The sequence below is a fragment of the Bubalus kerabau genome, chromosome X, assembly GCF_029407905.1.
Source record: "Bubalus kerabau isolate K-KA32 ecotype Philippines breed swamp buffalo chromosome X, PCC_UOA_SB_1v2, whole genome shotgun sequence".
Lineage (NCBI taxonomy): Eukaryota > Metazoa > Chordata > Mammalia > Artiodactyla > Bovidae > Bubalus > Bubalus kerabau.
In genome coordinates, this window is record NC_073647.1 from 28,422,585 (window position 1) to 28,435,805 (window position 13,221).

Here is a 13,221-nt window from a genome sequence, read left to right on the forward strand (position 1 = left end):
TCTAAGAATCCACTCAGGAAGGATCAGATTTGAACTGCTTGAACTTAGAGAACTGCCCTGGCAGCTCCACTTCAGCTTATAGCAAATCTCTCTTGGCATTTGTATGTATGCCCTGTCTGAAAGAACTGTAATCTACTGCCAGGAAATGCCACTACCTACAAGAAAAGGAGGACCTACTGGTCACAGTCTCCATCAGGTCCCAGAAAGAAGAGTGTATTCATGCTACTGTCCTGAATCACAGACATGGCAGTAGGGACAGGGGCTTGTGTTTGTGTGGTGAGGTTTTGAAAAGTTAAGCAGGATAGAAAGTTGATCAAAAGCCAGGGGATTTCAGGCTGGGATTGTGGGCCCAGAGGATCTTGTAATTCACAAGTCTATACAATTGTATGATCTTTCTCTGGAAGAAACTATATATAGATATGACAAAAAAAAAAAAAAGTTGAAAGGATGTATGTTGCATAGACGCAGAAGGCCTAAGAACCCAAGCAAGAGTATTACATTAGTAACAGATGTTAATAAAAAGAAGGCTTAGAAAGCTAAAGGACCTCCTTTCTAAAGCAGAGAGCTGGGCTCTAGATAATATCAGTTGAGGCAACCCCCACCACAATCCAGGGAGCTGAATATCACTAGCTCCATTTTTTACATATGAGATCTGCCTAAGTCAGGTCATATCAATGGTGCACTGTGAAGTATGGAATTCAGTTCCATTTATTTCTGATTTTAAAGTTCATGCTCAAAGGCACCCTCACTACGCTGCATTGAACAGACTTTCCCTGGATGCCAGAAAATGATGATCTGTTTGAGAGGCTATTTTTCAGTAGAGAGAGAGAGTGACTATCTTTTATCTGCAATTTCTCATTAGTTTGGTTTTTGAAAGCCCACTTGAACGGTCTCTGCTTGTTTGTTGGTTTTTTTCATTCGAATGCACCCTGACCTAAGTTGCAACGGATAACTTGTTGCCAGGATATGACTGTAATAGCCAGAATGGAAAGTAAGCAATAACAAAACAGCACAATCATCGAGTTCTTTGTGATGTCTGCATTTCTTTTTATTAAACCGATTATTTCTGAATCTTTTTGGGTGGCGCTAGAGATGGAGGAGAGCTATTAACAGCCAACTATTCTTTATTTCAAATCTATTCATATTATAGTTAATTATTGCTCTACAGACATTTAACACCTAAACTACAGCCTTTTTGGTTAAATTGTTGATGACTACATGGCCAGATAAATAACAATCTTAAACAAAGATGGGCAGAATAAATTGAAAACTGACAAGTACTTTCATGACCCCACTAACATTTCAAATAATAAGAAAATTTGTGGGAAGCAATTTCTAACCCTTGACACTCCACGTGAAATATAGCTAGCTCTCTGATACTTTCTCACACAATCCCACAGTAATTAAGCCCATTCTACAGATAAAGAAATTGAAGCTCAGGGGGTGAAATGACTTGTCTGAGGAGAGGCCTTACAAATAATTGAGAAAAGAAGAGAAGAGAAAGGCAAAGGAGAAAAGGAAAGATATATCCATCTGAATGCCGAGTTCGAAAGAATAGCAAGGAGAGATAAGAAAGTCTTCCTAAGTGATCAGTGCAAAGAAATAGAGGAAAACAATAGAATGGGAAAGACTAGAGATCTCTTCAAGAAAATATGAGATATCAGGGGAACATTTCATGCAAAGATGGGCACAATAAAGGACAGAAATGGTATGGACCTAATAGAAGCAGAAGATATTAAGAAGAGGTGGCAAGTATACACAGAAGAACTGTACAAAAAGGATCTGAATGACCCTGATAACCACAATGGTGTGATCACTCATCTAGAGCCAGACAACCTGGAGTGTGAAGTCGAGCAGGCCTTAGGAAGCATCACTATGAACACTGCTAGTGGAGGTAATGGAATTCCAGTTGAGCTGTTTCAAATCCTAAAAGACTATGCTGTGAATATGCCAGCAAATTAGGAAAACTCAGCAGTGGCTACAAGATGGGAAAAGGTCAGTTTTCATTCCAATCCCAAAGAAAGGCAATGCCGAAGAATGTGCAAACTATCACATAATTGTACTCATTTCACACACTAGCAAAGTAATGCTCAAAATTCTCCAAGCTAGGCTTTAACAGTACATGAATCGAGAACTGCCAGATGTTCAAGCTGGATGTAGAAAAGGCAGAGGAACCAGAGATCAAATTGCCAACATCCATTGGCTCATAGAAAAAGCAAAAGAATTCCAGAAAAACATCTACTTCTGCTTTATTGACAACACCAAGGCCTTTGACTGTGTGGATTACAACAAACTGTGGAAAACTCTTAAAGAGATGGGAATACCAGACCACCTTACCTGCCTCCTGAGAAATCTGTATACAGGTCAAGAAGCAACAGTTAGAACCGGACATGGAACAATGGACTGGTTCCAAATTGGGAAAAGAGTACATGAAGGCTGTATATTGTCACCTTGCTTATTTAACTTATATGCAGAGTACATCATGCAAAATGCCGGGCTGGATGAAGCACAAGCTGGGATCAAGATTGCTGGGAGAAATATCAATAACCTCAGATACGCAGATGACACCACCCTTATGGCAGAAATTGAAGAGGAACTAGAGTGTCTTGATGAAAGAGAAAGAGGAGAGTGAAAAAGCTGGCTTAAAACTCAACAGTCAAAAAATGAAGATCATGGCATCCAGTCCCATTACTTCATGGCAAATAGATGGGGAAACAGTGAGAAACTTTATTTTCTTGGGCTCCAAAATCACTGAAGATGGTGACAGCAGCCATGAAATTAAAAGATGCTTGCTCCTTGGAAGAAAAGCTATGACAAACCCAGACAGCATATTAAAAAAGCAGAGACATTACTTTGCCAACACAGGTCCGTCTAATCAAAGCTCTAGTTTTTCCAGTAGTCATCTATGGATGTGAGAGTTGGACCATAAAGAAAGCTGAGTGCCGAAGAGTTATTGCTTTTGATCTGTGTTGTTACAGAAGACTCCTGAGAATCCCTTGGCCTGCAAGGAGATCAAACTAGTCAATCCTAAAGGAAATCAGGTCTGAATAGTCATTGGAAGGACTGATGCTAAAGCTGAAGCTCCGATACTTTGGTCACCTGATGTGAAGAACTGACTCATTGGGAAAGACCCTGATGCTGGGAAAGATTGAAGGCAGGAGAAGGGAACGACAGAGGAGGAGATGGTCGGATGGCATCACCGACTCAATGGAAATGAGTTTGAGTAAGCTCTGGGAGTTGGTGATGGACAGGGAAGCCTGGTGTACTACATACAGTCCATGGGGTTGCAAAGAGTTGGACATAACTGAGCGACTGAACTTAACTGAAGGGCACACAAAGAATGAGTGATAGAACCATGATTTGAACTTAAGTCTGTACAGTCCTCATATGTGTGATCATTTTGGCTCAGCTCTAAGAATGGGTAAGACTTAGATGTGAATTTCAATCTTAATAAGTAAACAGAAAAACTGCATCTGAACATTTCTATTAATGAACTTGACCTATTGATCTTTATAGAGCACGTCACCCAACAACCATTAACTACAGATTTTTTTTTTTTCAGGTACACATGAAACATGAACCAGGGTGGGCAAATTTGGAACCATAAAATAAATCTCAATACATTTATAAAGATTCAAGTCATACAAAGTCTGCTTTTTGACCACAGAGAATTAAATAAAAAAATCAATGATGGAGTGACTTCCCTGGTGGTCCAGTAGTTAAGAATCTGCCTGCCAATGCAAGGGTCGCAGGTTTGATCCCTGGCCTGGGAAAATCCCACATGCTTCAGGGCAACTAAGTGCAAGAGCCACAGCTACTGAGCCTGCATGCTCTGGAGCCTGTGAGCAACAACAAGAGAAGCCACTGCAATGAGAAGCCCGTGCACCACAACTAGAGAGTAGCCCCTGCTTGCTACAACTAGAGAAAACCTGTGCACAGCAACAAAGACCCAGCACAACCAGAAATAAATAAAATTTTAAAACTTTAAAAAACTAAAATAAACATCAATGATGGAAAGATCTCCAGAAATTCTCTAAATATTTAAACAGCAAATAATATTTTTAATGAGCTGTGGGTTAAAGAAAATTCAAAAGTAAAATTAGGAAGTAATTTGCTGCTAGGTCACTTCGGTCGTGTCCGACTCTGTGTGACCCCATAGACCAGGCTCCCCTGTCCCTGGGATTCTCCAGGCAAGAACACTGGAGTGGGTTGCCATTTCCTTCTCCAATGCATGAAAGTGAAGAGTGAAAGTGAAGTCACTCAGTCGTGTCCGACCCTCAGTGACCCCATGGACTGCAGCCTACCAGGCTCCTCCGTCCATGGGATTTTCCAGGCAGGAATACTGGAGTGGGGTGCCATTGCCTTCTCCGAGGAAGTAATTTGAATTGAATGCAAATGAAAACACAACATATCAAAATTTGTGGAAAGCTGCTAAGAAAGTAGCCCTGGGGGAGATTTATAGCTCTAAATGCCTATATTAAAAAAGTCTCAAATCGATGGCCTCAGCTATATGATATCACTTATTTGTGGAATCTAAAATATAATACAAGTGAATCTATATACAAAACAGAAACAGACTCACAGATATAGAAAACAAACTTGAGATTACCAAAGGGGAGAAGAAGTGGGAAGGCAGAAATAATTATCTTGTAGTAACCTATAATGGAATATAATTTGCAAAAATATTGAGTCACTATGCTGCACACCTGAAACTAACACAATAATGTAAATCAACTGTACTTCCAATTCAAAAAAGCTGCAGTCATCATGCCAGTATGATGTTGGCAGAGGCATGGATACATTGATCAATAGAACAGATAGAGAATCCAGAAATGGACTCAAACAAATAAGCCTAAGTTATTTTTGACAACGGTACAAAAGCAATTCAACAAAAACCATTTTCAACAAATGATGTTGAAGTAATGGGACATCCATTGACAAAAAAATTAAATCTCCCTTAGCCTCACAGAACATTATGCTGGCATTAATGCAAATGAATCACAAGCTTAATTGTAAAACTTTTAGAAGCACAGTAGAAAATCTTTCGAATCTAGAGTTTGATGAAGAGTTTTAGCCTTGATAACTAAAGCAAAACCTGTACAATGAAAAATTGATAAATTGAACCCCATCAAAACCAATAAGTTCTGCTTTGAGAAAGACCCAGTTTAGAAGATGAAATGACAAGCTACAGACTCAGAGAAGCTATTTGCAAACCAGATATCTGACAAAGGACTACTATCTAGAACTCTCAAAACTCAACAGCAAAATAATAGCAATGACAGTAATAAAAAATATCCAACTAGAAAATGGACAGTTATGGAGTCAGAATTCAACTGTGCTCAGTGGCTGCTGATAAGAAACTAAGTAACATGAGTGTTAGTCACTCAGTCATGTCCGATTCTTTGAAACCCCATGGACTGTAGCCCACCAGGCTCCTCCATCCATGGGATTTTCCAGGCAAGAATACTGGAGTGGGTTTCCATTTCCTTCTCCAAGCAACATGAGGGAAAATGACTTTTTTAGTTTCCTTACTTCTCTAATGAGAAGGACCTCTGGCTGTCTGCTAAGCTTTTCCTGGTCATTTGTATTTCTTTCTGTCAACGTATGGGTAGATGTCCAGGGCCAATTTGGGGGTCAGTAAACATCCTTAATTGAGAAAAAGTATGCAAAGAAAGAAGTTGAAAACAAAACCAGAGAATTTAACACCACTTTTCACTTCTGCTAAGATGAAGATCTGGGCCAAGTGTTTTAATTCTTTTAATTTCCACTAGATAACATTATCTGGAGAAGGCAATGGCACCCCACTCCAGTACTCTTGCCTGGAAAATCCCATGGACGGAGGAGCCTGGTAGGCTGCAGTCCATGGGTTCGCTAGGAGTCGGACACAACTGAGCGACTTCACTTGCACTTTTCACTTTCATGCATTGGAGAAGGAAATGGCAACCCACTCCAGTGTTCTTGCCTGGAGAATCCCAGGGACAGGGGAGCCTGGTGGGCTGCCGTCTATGGGGTTGCACAGAGTCGGACATGACTGAAGTGACTTAGCAGCAGCAGCAGCAGATAACATTATCATGTTATATGGATTATATTAGTCATAATATGCTGCTGCTGCTGCTAAGTCGCTTCAGTTGTGTCCGACTCTGTGCAACCCCATAGATGGCAGCCCACCAGGCTCCCCTGTCCCTGGGATTCTCCAGGCAAGAACACTGGAGTGGGTTGCCATTTCCTTCTCCAATGCATGAAAGTGAAAAGTGCAAGTGAAGTCGCTCAGTTGTGTCCGACTCCTAGCGACCCCATGGGCTGCAGCCTACCAGGCTCCTCCGTCCATGGGATTTGCCAGACAAGAGTACTGGAGTGGGGTGCCATTGCCTTCTCCAATCATAATATAAAGGTATGTAAATGATAACCACAGATTTGAAGCAAAAGTTATAATTCACTGTCTGTCAAATGCAAATGTACTTATGGGCATAGTGAGCGTTTGAACTCAGGATCAAAGTTATATATGCTATTATATTTCTATACATATTGTGGTGTTTCTTGAGTACCCGCTATGCATACATATTTAAGTTTAAAATACATTAAAAAATTTTTAGGAGTTAATTTTCATGAGTGAGTAAATATATCTCAAAATGAATTCTGAAGACTGTTTAGTGTTTTCCCAAAGAAAGGAAGGAAAAAGAAAGTGGCACTTCTTACTCTAGATGAAGTATCAGTATTCCTTAGCAGAGTTCTCTTCAGTCGTCAACAAAGATATATATTTATTTTTAAATTAATTTTTAGCACTGTATGGAGGCAAGAACTCTGAGCTGGCAGTTAAAAGCCCTAAATTGTCGTACACATTCCACCACCAACTCCTGGTGTGGCCTTGATGAAATCCCTTTCCTTGCTGGGACTGTATTTCCCACGTAAGAGGAAGGGTTTCGACTAGAATATGACATCTCTGGCCCTTCTATAGAATCCTGTGAATGTGTGTGTGTGTGTGTTATTTATCTACTTTGGGAAATTAAATGCTTTATCGCTCAGAGTATATAAGCCAAACAGTTACATATAATCTCAGCATGGCTAAAGAAGCGTTCTTTCCTATATGTTGAGATACAAGTAAAAGAAAAGACTGAATAAATTCCATGGTCAATTACATGGTCAGTGAATCACAAGAGTAGAGGCTCTCAGAATTTGGCAGCTACTGTTAGATTCAAAAGATGTGCTGAGAAGCAACGGTTTTAGCAAGTAGTTTCCCTATTTATTCGAGCCTGGAGGCTGTTGCTAATATTTGGGACCAAGAATATTGTAGATTGTTCCATTTAACAGCCCCTCTGAAGATCAGATTCTGGGCTTTCATGGACTTGCCAGATTTTAAAATCATAATCTATGACATGCGGCCATGCCTGTTATGATTTCAATCTGGCCCTGAGTTATTAAACAGGCCAGTGGCTCTGAACTAGGTGGGGAGTCGCGGCTTAGAGGCAACACAGCTGGCAGGATTATTCTTATTCTTCTCTTATTTTCTAGTAGCTCTCTAGGATCTAGGTCTGTGTAAGAATTTGATTCTTTCCTTCCTTCTAGAATCCTTCCTGAAGAGAACTTCCATGAGAATCTGCGTAGCCCTCACTCTCCCTGTCACTTCTCCAACACGATTCCTCTGGGTGAGTGTTTGAACTGAAATCCTTGGGCCTGGGGCCTAAGAGTCCAGTGTGGTGGTCCCTTGACTTCAGTGCAGGTGGAGAGTTTGGTATGGATATGGGAAGGATGGGGTTTCCCTGGTAGCTCAGCTGGTAAAGAATCTGCCTGCAATGCAGGAGATCCCTGTTCAACTTCTAGGTGGGGAAGATCCCTGGGAGAAGGGATCAGCTACCCACTCCAGTATTCTTGGGCTTTCCTAGTGGCTCAGATTGTATAGAATCCATCTGCAATGCGGGAGACCTAAGTTTGATCCCTGGGTTGGGAAGATCCCCTGGAGGAGAGCATGACAACCCACTCCAGTATTCTTGCCTGGAGAATCCCATAGACAGAGCAGCTTGGAAGGCTACAGTCCATGGAGTCACAAACAGTCAGACTGAGTGACTAAGCACAGCACAGCACAGCGTGGGAAGGATGGCGTCCTGGTGACATGCCAGGAATTGAATGGGTCCAGAGGCAGCTTACACACATACACAAACTTAAAAGGTGAATCTGATTAGAAGTCAGTGTCTCCTTCACTCCATTGTCAAAATAAGATAAATCAAGATATAAATAGATACTTCTTACCCAGGGGCCAGAAATAGTTTTTCCCCCCCTATTTTTGTTTTTTTGGTTGTGAATCACTTGGGATCTTCGCTCCCCAACCAGGGATTGAACCCACACACTCTGCATTGAAAAGCAGAGTTTGGACCACCAGGAAAGTTCCAGAATTAACTTTCTTTAATTTTTTGATTCTAAGTGGCAATCTCAGTGTAATATGCATATGCGTGTATGCATGTATATGTATAAACGTATACATGCATGGATGTGTGCTCAGTCGCTTCAGTCATGCCTGACTCTGAGACCCTATGGACTGTAGTCTGCCGGCTCTTCTGTCCACGGGATTCTCCAGGCAGGAATATTGGAGTGGGTTGCCATGCCCTGCTTCAAGGGATCTTCCCGAACCAAGGATCAACCGAAGTCTCCTATGTCTCCTGCATTGGCAGGCAGAGTCTTTACTGCTGAATCACCAGGGAAGCCCACAAATGGATACATGTTATGATAAATATGTATCGTTTACATATGATATATATATAGTTGGGCAAAGCTACCTCCACAGAATAACAGCTGGGAAGGCTATGTTGCATGACAGAAGCAGGACCTGACAGTGAAAGCTGGACTGAGTAGCTAAATTAATGAATGTGAAGTTGAAGGTGAGTCAACAGTGCAATAAGCATGTCCGTGGACTTCTGGTCGGGCGAAATTTGCTCTCTGAGTGGGGAAGTGAGTGCTGCTACCCTGGGCTTTCGGATAGAGAAATACATATTGCAAAATTTTCTGATGAGAGTTCAAAGGTGTTCCTTAGGGCCTTCCAAATGAGAAAAAGTTGAGAGGAGAGTGAGTGGCCTGGAGATAAACAGCCTTGGTGCACAGGGCTGCCCCAGAACACATGGGGAGTGACCTTGGTAAGGCCCAACCAGGAGGAGTGGATGAAAGGTTCAGTATAGAACAGTAAGAGCTTTCCAAAGAGAAGACAGCTTGCCCCACATGATAGCAATCCGTTCATCCCTGGAGGTATTCAAGCTGGCCATCCATTTGGCTGGGATGCTGAAGAGGAGATTCAAATATCACATGCACGGGGCCCTAAGATCCATGGCACATGGCACATGACACACGACACTCTTCAACATGTGGAAAGAGTAGAGTGTTTGGTCCAGGGCACTGTACACAACTCTGTAGATGTGTAGATATATAGTCATATATCTCCAGCAAGAGGTTCAGTAAAAAATGTGGAAAACTTGTACAGTGTACATCTTTTTCTCCAAAGGACACAGAGACATCCTGTGACAATCTCAGATCCAAAGAAGACAGAGTGATCCTGAGTGAAGTCCACATGGTCAGCATTTCATTAGCAAGCATGATCCCAAATGATGCCTTCTTGAGAGTGGCTTACCTCCTTGTCAACTGTGCCCTTCCATAGTCTAGGCCTTTTCATCCTCCCCGGATGAACTGCAGTTGAAGAAAGTGACCAAAAGTTGATTGAAACTTACTGTTGACATGAATGTTCTTCTGCGTGGCTGAGTTGGGGGGTCAGACATCTGAGAGTTGAAACATCAGGAACTAGGGTGAGTGAACAAGTTCCTCCTGGGAAGTCGTCTTTGAACCTCATTTGTCCGTGAGAAATGGCCATCGAAGACTTGCTGCCATTCTGTGTCTTGTCCTGCAAACTGGTACCTGCTCCATATATGGTAGTGCTAGCTCTCTCACCAGTAGAAACAGTCTTTGGACAGAAATAGTCATTTATGCTGGTGACAGGTGATGTTTAATTTCTGGGGATGGCTTTTTAAATTTTTCTATTACTCTAGGAATTTTCTTTTCCCATCTCTTCCATCCTTTTTCATTACAAATAATTTTTTTCAGTGGACATGTCTTTAGAGTAAAGACAGAATGCTTTGTAAAATGGTGAAATTGGGTTCTTTCAGACAAGGGTGACACGTAGCATTTTTTTCTTATAGTTGAGAAACAATAGTAGATCTTTTGGGACTTAAGCTGGAATTAGTCTTATCAGTCTCTATTTTTGGTTTATTTTTTCACCCTGTCAGTTTAACTCTGTCTTAAAGGCACAAATAGCAAGGGGTATAACAACATCTGGAATATGGTAGAAGGTGGGCTGAAAAAGATGATTCTTCATTCTGTAGCAGTATCACTTTATGAGTGGGCCAACCACCATGGCTCTCAGACACTGTTAGACCTATGAGGAGCTTGTAAGAACATCTAGTCCAACCCCTCACTTTCCTGACAGCTTTTCAGCCTCCCCTTGCCATTGTTCCCTACATCTGGGCAAGCTGATGAGAAAGCTTGGGTGTCCTGACCTTTAGTGCCCAGCAGGAAATTCAAATCACACAGGCTCTGTACACCTGTGGGAACCCTCACCTCTGCCAACCCCCTAATCAGAGGTAAAACCGCTTCTTTCCCTGCTTTCCCAAGCCATGTTTGGACCAGCTTGGGAACCCTGCCCTGCTTCCCCTAGAAAAACTCCATTATGTAATTAATAACACTTTTCACACCCTCTGTGTGTGTGTTCAGCAGCATCAGTCTTGACATTGGGACTAAACTTTGGGTAGATGACCACAGCACAACTCTGAGGTGTCTGCTGTTATAATCAGCATGTTACTGATGAGGAAACTGAGGAACAGGGAGGTCAAAGTCATGCACAGGGACTGTAAAAAGCTTATACAATTACAGAAAGCACTCCTGAAAATAAACACACTGCTGAGATTTTCATTCCGACCTGCCTAAGAATGTTCTATATCCAGAGTGTGCAGTTGAAATGTATTAATAAGCAAAGGTTCTGAGATGAATCTTTGACTTCTGGTTAAAGTTCCTACCCAAGATTATACAGCTAGTAAGTGATGGAGCTGGGATCGAATCCCAGGCTCTGGGGCTCTGGAATCTACATTCTGAACATCTCAGAAAGGGACTTCCTAGATGGTCCAGAAGTTAAGACTCCATGCTTCCATTGCAGAGGACACAAGTTTGATTCCTGGTTGGGGAACTAAGATCCCACATGCCACATGGCATGGCCAAAAAAACCCAAACAACAACAACAACAAAGTAAACAAATTTAACATCTGCCTGATAATAAAGCCTGTGCAGCAGTAGAATAAACCCAGGTTTGATGAAGCTTGTGGAAAGGCTATGTATAGAATAATCCTCATGCTATATACCAGACACTATACTAAGTTCTTTACTGAATCTTTTTACAACTCTGTAAAGTCAATGCAATTATTATTCCCATTTTACAGATAAGGAAATTGGAAGCTCAGAGAGGTTAAGAAACATGCCCGAGGCCACACAGCTAATAAGTGGAGTAGCTGGCTTGAGAAGCTCCATGAGTTGCTATATTAGAAGCTGTATGGTCTAATATTCATTTAGAATGTGGATATTTTGGTTCTTAGGTCTATAATAATAAAGGTCAGATTTTCTATGTATTGAATGATAAGCCCTTTATATGCATTATCTTAGTTAAACTTAATACTATAACATAAGTACTGCTTTATCTCCATTTTACAGATGAGTCACTTGAGTCTCAGAGAAGTTAGCACATTTTTGAGGAGAGTTTTACTAATGTAGGGACCTAGAGAGGAGCTGAGCTCTGAAGTCTGTCTGATTAGAACAACCAAGCTCTGGAAGACTTAACTGGTTGGATTTGTAGTTTGAGTCTCAGTTCTCTCCTCCGCTGACTGAAAGTACACAATCTCCAGCAAGGACCCAGCCATATCTTTAGGATTTTAAAACAGAACCAGCTGCCCTGCCCCGGCCCTCCCCCCATCAGCACCTCTTGAGCTGTTGCAGCGTATTCCTGTTCAGCACCTCCTGTCAGATGCCTCGTTCTTGCTGATGTCGGGGACTGGACTGTCACTGGACTGGCCCTGGCTGCTGTGGCTACTCAGGCAGCACATGCTGGAAGTCCCTGTTATCTCTGGGACTGCTCTTTCTGGTATGTTAAGGATTTATTCAGTCGAAAAGGAAGAAGGAACCGAGAACCTTCTGTGGCCAGTATGTGTATTTCTCCTTGTGCGTATCCTGGCATTGGTATCTCTGGACATGGAAATCCACATACCCAGCCAGGGGAGTGTTGAGTGAACCCGCAGAAAATGGAGAAGAATGCAACACTGGGAGAGGCCCAGGCGTAATCCTTTGTTGTTGTTTAGTCACTAAATCATGTCCAACTCTTTGCAACCACATGGACTGTAGCCCACCAGGCTCCTCTGTCCATGGGATTCTCTAAGCAAGAATACTGGAGTGGGTTGCCATTCCCTTCTCCAGGGGATCTTCCTGACCCAGGGATGGAACCCAGGTCTCCCTCATTTCAGGCAGAGTCTTTACCATCTGAGCCACCGGGGAAGACCAGCGTGGTCCTGTGCTGTGCTGTGCTTAGTCACTCAGTCATGTCTGACTCTTTGCGACCCCGTGGACTGTAGCCTGCCAGACTCCTCTGTCCATCGGGATTCTTCAGTCAAGAATGCTGGAGTGGGTTGCCATGCCTCCCTCCAAGGGATCTTCTCAACCCAGGGATCAAACCCAGCTCTCCCACATTGCAGCAGGATTCTTCATCTCCTGAGCCACCAGGGAAGCCCCAGTGTGGTCCTAGGGACCCATAAACTGCCACCAAGTCAGCCCTGCCACTAAAAAACTGAAAGCATGCAACTGCCTCAAATTTATTTACTCAAGATTAGGATTTGCTTCTAACTCTCTTCCTATAAAGAAAGTTCATATTCACAGAAGCTTGAGACGGCCCTAAGACATATGTGGACCCAAAGACAGATGGAGAAACATTACCTACAGTTATTATTAAACATCTTCAGAGAATTGGAGTTTTTGGGTGGCAGCAGGGAGCCTGAAATAGTGAAGGTACTTGGGAGAAGTAGAAATGCCCTCGAGTCGAAGTGAGCAGGTCTGGCTAAGCAAGTTGGTTATTCCAGCTCTTCTTGGCCTTGGACAAGGCCTCTCCTTTCCCTTCTCAGGCCCTTTGAGTCTTTCCTCATTTGAACTTCAGTGCTA

General features: G+C 42.4%; 1 long non-coding RNA gene across 1 annotated transcript in view; it reads left to right on the forward strand.

The window, feature by feature from the left end:
* The window catches only part of LOC129639203 (uncharacterized), a 270,346-nt gene extending 266,427 nt beyond the window's left edge, over positions 1-3,919 (forward strand). Inside the window, exon 4 of the long non-coding RNA XR_008708257.1 lies at positions 3,563-3,919. This is a non-coding gene — a long non-coding RNA (uncharacterized LOC129639203). The remainder of the gene's footprint in view (positions 1-3,562) is intronic.
* The last annotated feature ends 9,302 nt before the right edge of the window (positions 3,920-13,221 follow it).